Source organism: Macrobrachium nipponense, chromosome 30 (genome assembly GCF_015104395.2).
Source record: "Macrobrachium nipponense isolate FS-2020 chromosome 30, ASM1510439v2, whole genome shotgun sequence".
NCBI classification, from domain to species: domain Eukaryota; kingdom Metazoa; phylum Arthropoda; class Malacostraca; order Decapoda; family Palaemonidae; genus Macrobrachium; species Macrobrachium nipponense.
Window position 1 is genome coordinate 48,559,231 of NC_087218.1, and position 6,000 is coordinate 48,565,230.

General features: G+C 35.7%; 1 protein-coding gene across 2 annotated transcripts in view; it reads right to left on the reverse strand.

Moving 5' to 3' along the window:
- The window catches only part of LOC135202497 (NFX1-type zinc finger-containing protein 1-like), a 93,247-nt gene extending 88,284 nt beyond the window's left edge, over window positions 1–4,963 (reverse strand). The window contains exon 1 of one of the 2 annotated variants that reach the window (XM_064231917.1): window positions 4,630–4,963. The gene's annotated coding sequence lies outside the window, so the exon portion shown is untranslated. The remainder of the gene's footprint in view (window positions 1–4,629) is intronic. The other variant, XM_064231918.1, reaches the window with a different exon arrangement.
- Window positions 4,964–6,000: the final 1,037 nt, after the last annotated feature.

The window sequence follows — 6,000 nt, forward strand, 5'->3', positions numbered from 1 at the left end:
AAGGTATATCGGGTAAGAACAATGTAGTTGCCGATTATTTATCTCGTTGTGAATCGTGGGATTCAACCCCGGAATAACTAATCTTCTGGGGGGAGGAATCTTATAGTATAGGTTTTATGATGCAATTATAATTGTGGTAATACGATTAATTCACCTCAGAACCTGTGTATCATGTTATGAAATGTATGTTTTGGTGTGTTCAGATTCCCAAATTTAAAGATAACATGTCTTAAGTGATCCACACTTTTCATTTTTAAGTACGTAAGACAGAGAGAGTGAAAGCTCAAGAGCCTTTGGAAGAGGGTTGTTGTCACACTTTGAGAATGTCTTAGCTAAGCTGATTTCTTTATCGGCGCAAACAAGCGTAAGACTTCCCAGACCGCAATGTTATTCAACCCCTTGAAAATAGATGAGTTAAGCTAATTTTTTATCATCCAGGTCGGGCCTGTAAAGGAACAAGAGAGCCTTATTCATAGACATATGTGAACACAGTTAAAGAGGCCCTGTATTAGGTACCCCTATAGAGTTGACGTAATGTGTTTTCGTCTTAGACGTGTACACTGAAATACACCCATTCCCCTGATACGATTGGCTTTTGAGACTCAGCAGCGTGCATTACAGTGTTTAACATTGCTCTCTCTCTCTCTCTCTCTCTCAAAATCTCTCTCTCTCGCTCGCTCGGTTGCGAGGCTGTTTCAGTAACTTAACGTAACGAACTGGTCACTCATTTTTATATAATTCTTAGTAATATGTGTGTTGTTTGTGGAATCTAAACATAGTATTATATCTATTGGTTTTGTGAAGGCGCCCCGAAAGTGTGAAAGTGTGTAACAGGCCTTAAAGCTGCAGCTGTGTATATGGTATTTTTACAAATGTTTTGAAGTGCACTTCGAGGTTTTATCATTCTCAACATTTATCTTTTGCTTTGGTCTTTTGACATATCCCATTTTTATATGCTTAATGTTTGTACTGTCAATGCTTTAATTGTTTTCATATTATGTATTATGTTTTTCTGCATTGTCTATTTTGTTTAATTAGTTTGAATAATATTCTATTGTGTAATTTTTGAATCTTCCACTTGTGAATTAACTTGCATTTAATTAAATTTAATTTCAAATTTAATTATTGCTTTATGATTTAATTTAATTAATTTTATTGATAAACTTTGATTTAATTTTGCTTAATAATTAACTCAAGAGTTAGTTAAACTTTTGTTTTCAAGTAATAACAACTTCCCTGAGATTGTGAATTTCATTTATAAATTTTGAATTTAGAAATAAATTTTTGTATTTAAAATTTATATGAGCATTTTTATTACAAAACCAGTATATTGCAATTATTATATTTTATTTTTGTTTAGGTAGAAATATAGAGTGATAATTGTGACGTTTCCCACAAATAAAACAGAATCAGGGAAATACTTAGATTTTTAAATCGTAGCAGGAGTGATGCCCTTTAATTAAGATTACCTCACACCTATTTTAATGAACTTAGACTGATTGTTTTCTTGACTGTTCAGTTATTTAAGGGCTCACTCTTACCTTTAGAGTATTCAGACGTTTAGTATTTGTGATGAAGGGTCAGGTGTCTAGCTGTAGTGAGGTAAGTAATAACCAGGTACTTGAACAAACTGTGCCCTAAGTACAAAGGGTGTCCCAGACCCAGGAATAAAAGGGTCTCTTGTACTAGCAAGTACAAATGGTAAGTGTAGTAACCAGATACTTGGCAATTTGGGTTAATATTATATATATATATATATCTATTATATATATATATATATATATATATATATATATATATATATATATATATACTATTCCGCGGCGGCCTAGACTATGGCAGTTGCGGTTTGTCTATGCAGTTTTACCTCCTGAACAAGAATTTTAAGTAATATTTATTCGGACGACTGTAATTAACCCCCAGGGCCCAGTACTAAACACCGCGAAATACATTGGACGACCCAACACCTCGTGGATGTATCCGCGGTTACGTTCCTTGCAGTCCGTGCGGGACTATTCTTTAGAATTACCGTTGTAGTATTTCATCGTTGAAGGGGGTTTCTTTCTGGATTAGCTTCAGTCTTCTCACGAGTAGTAGCTACATGTCAAAACTGTTTTTCAGAACTAGGGTAAAATGACTGCATATATCAAAATATTGGAATAAGATCAAATACTATACAGCCAAATTGATTTAAGGTCTTCAACAGTTGATTTAACAGGCATTTCTCTTCATTTCTTTATTTATTTCAGAAATCTGAAAATTAAAGAGTTAAGACAGAATGTCACACTGAACGTTCTTTCGAACATGGTTCTTTCGTTTTTTTTGTGTGTGAAAGGCCAACTGATATCAGCTATTCTAGGTGCACAAAATACCAGTCTACATTATCCATCCCTTATCAGCCTAATACCAGCAATTCTCCTAGGTATATCAGATACCTTTTATACACATATCTCCTTTTGGTTGCGCATATCACATCATATGTATCGATAAGAAGGTCCAGAGAGCGGCTAACGTAAGTGGCAGGACACGCACTCGCAGCTTACCTAAACTATAAACTCCTTTTTTTTTTTTTTTTTTTTTTTTTTTCATCTGTCCATCCGCTTGCGGTGTTTGTGTATGATAACACTGTGTCCCGGGCTTTAAATAATATCCTATTTCGAATATTAACGGTGTAATTCGCATACAGTAAATTATTAAAATACTTTTCATTTGCAAATGTACACCCAGATATCGTTTTATTTAACTAAAATTTACACATAGCGTAACTTAAAGCCTGGGACGCAGTGTTACCATGCGAAAACACCACAGGCCGATGGACAGATGAAAAACAAACAGTATAGTATATTATATCGTATTTTATGTTACTTTGTTAACCATCATCCCGTGGACTTGACTTCGACACTTACCACGTGAAATTCCGTTGCATGGTTTGTTTGTCATGTTTTCATTGCTAAGGTGATCGACCTGCCTCCCCCTCCCCCCCCCCCCTTACGGATAGATAAAATGAAGAGTTCTTTTGTGCATAGTTACCAATTTTGTAAACTATGCAATGAGGTAAATATTGATTGGCAGTGCTGCCAATGTTCAGTGCTCTCCTCTCAGCCTGCTACTCGTAGTGGTTATTACCTGGTTATAACTGACAGTTTATATTTCTATTTCAAATATAGAAATATACATTTTTAAAATAAAAATATTAAATGCGCATAATAGATTCGACGATTTTTCAAATTTTTAAGGTATTTTCAAGGTTTAGTTTAATGCTACTGATATTTAGGCCTTTGTATTTTTAAAGCATAACAGAAGTGTGACTTTTACATCTAACTTTACTAAAGTTTTTAAAATTATGCCAAGCCTATTCAACATATTCCTTTAACTGAATAACGAACGATTTCCAACAGGTCTTCATGGTGTATTGTGGTGTTTTAAATGGAATATGTATTTAGCAGGTAAAGAAAAAAAATACGCGTATAGGCCAAAGAGGAAAATTTTATCATTAACAAGATGTTTAACATATTTATGGATATTTCTAGTTAAACCTTTACTTTCGATGTTATGGACTACAAAGCAATGGAACAGTTAACATGCACAAGAAAGTAAGAGGTTTCTTGTTGTATGTCTTCAGTGGTTACGTCACGCAATGTCAGCTGTTCCTTTCCAAGTTGAAATCGGTGGATACGTTTTAGCTAAATTTTTTCGTAATTTTATTCTTTTTTTGAGATTCTAAGAGTAAAAATGAAATATATTTTTAAAAATGTGTGGCTAAAAACTTCCAATTTATAATGTTATGAAAGCGTTTTCCATAAATTTTTATTTAAAAATACGATAAACGTATGAATTTGGGTGTGTGGAACGCAACGAAAATGGATGAAAGTCGGAGGAACGTCAAGGTAATATTTTTTTCTGAGTTTTGGCAATACGTAATATTTTCCTACAATTTTGACACGTTATACGAGATCATTCTTATGAACTGAATTACAGTATGCCGTAGCTTGTAAAATATGTCTTTGCCTTCAAAGATGAAGAAGAAGAAAGACTTATCTATCACCTTAGTTGACAACGAATGACTCCTGAATGATATCTTAGGAAATTATTAATATTTCGCTGAAGTTAGATCGACCAATGCCTCCGTATGGTCGCACCATTCAGTTTAAAAAGGGCGTCCGGAACCTAGTATATAGGCTAGTACAAGCATATAATATATCCCATGCCACTTTTGAAGTAAAAATAAAGTTTTTATGCAAATGGTACAATTCACAACACACAAAATTCTCGTACAGAGCCGCATATTAGCTACCGAGGGCACCGTTCCTACGTGCTTGCAAGTTGCATGATAATTATCGTGCATGTGGCAACAAACGAATGGCAACATGGCGCGCAGCAATCGTGGAAGGTTTCGACATTATATTGCTTCTTTCTCGTTTTTACTACTTTTCTCTCCAGTACCGAACATCTTTGATAATTTATTTCCCATTTGGCCTTAGAACCTCTTCGAAGGACAGTGCTAAGATTTTTATTAGTTCTTTCCCATTCGGCCGGATATTCCTCTGCAACGTACGAAGAACTGGCTGGGTAAATGGACGGGATGACTGCCCAACATTCGTATAGACGTCAAACTTCAAAGGCACTTACCTGTTGCATTCACTTCTCTTGATCGTTTAATGTGGTAACCTCAAGAACACCAAACACATAAGAACACACAAAGAGGAAGTATAGCGATTTCATTGGCCGTCGTAAGGGACACGTCGTGACAGAGGAGCAGCACTGAGTCTAGAGAGACGAGCACAGTCACGACTGTAACCAAATCATTTCCTCCTCCCTCCGCCTAGACCGTCTGCCGCCCATACGGTTTGTAGACTCGTGTAGCGCTTCCCAACACGTAACGTACGTGCTGCTTTCTTGGCGACCGCCCCTCTACACGACCCACCCATTTCGTATACGCTAGGTCGCCCGGCGACCAAAGATATTTGCAATTTTCTGGCAGTATTGACCACTCGGTTCACGATGCCGTTTACGTCTGGTCTAGTTCTGCTTGTGGAATTAAGCTCTTTCTCTCTCTCTCTCTCTCTACACACACACACACACACACACAAACAAACGCACGGGCTCAGAAGTATTCATTTTACGTCACAAAATTTAATCAACTTTTCATAGTTGAGAGTTAACAAGTGATAGGAAAATATTAATTACTTACGTCTACTGAACAAAAGTATACTACCTTACTTTTAGAAGCAGTTCCTTGAACTACTTCGGTATTGAGCAGTTATTCTGGAATGTGGATGCTATAGACCTATGATAGTTTTCCCACCCTAGTTTTGATCCACCTAGTCTTGTGTGTGTATTGACAGTAATATATATATATATTATATATATATATATATCTATATATATATATATTCCTATAATATATATTATATATATATATATAATAGCCGGAAGGGTCCAAACTAAGGTTGCCCAAAGGCATAGCATAGGTCTAGCTACCTCATTCCAAAAGGATTGCTGAATAATGAAGTATTAGTTAAATGAACGGCTTCTAAAAGTAAGGCACTTATTGTGGCATTTGTCTAATGTTGAGTAACCATAAGTAATCAACATTTTCCCATCCCTTATTATTAACTTGATTTTCAACTTTGAATTGGCTGCTGTGGAATATGACTTATTTGATGAAATTTCGGGTCCTGCCTGTATAACTTTTGTACTTTTTTGCGTGTGTACATTGCATATACTTTTCTCTGTGTTTCGGTGTACATTTTCTGTACTTTGTTCTGTGTAGTATATATGCCTTGTGTACTTGGTTGTGTGTGTGTACATTTTGTGTACTCTACTCTGTGCATGTGTGCACATCTTAAGTTTAAACTTCATGAGGTGTGTATTCTATGTGCTCCATAAGGTGTAGCATTCTATGTACTTCGTCTGTGTGTAACCGCTTATGTAGGTCGTGCTGTGTGTACATGTTATATACATCGTCCTGTGTTTTTGTGCACATCTTATGTACTTCGT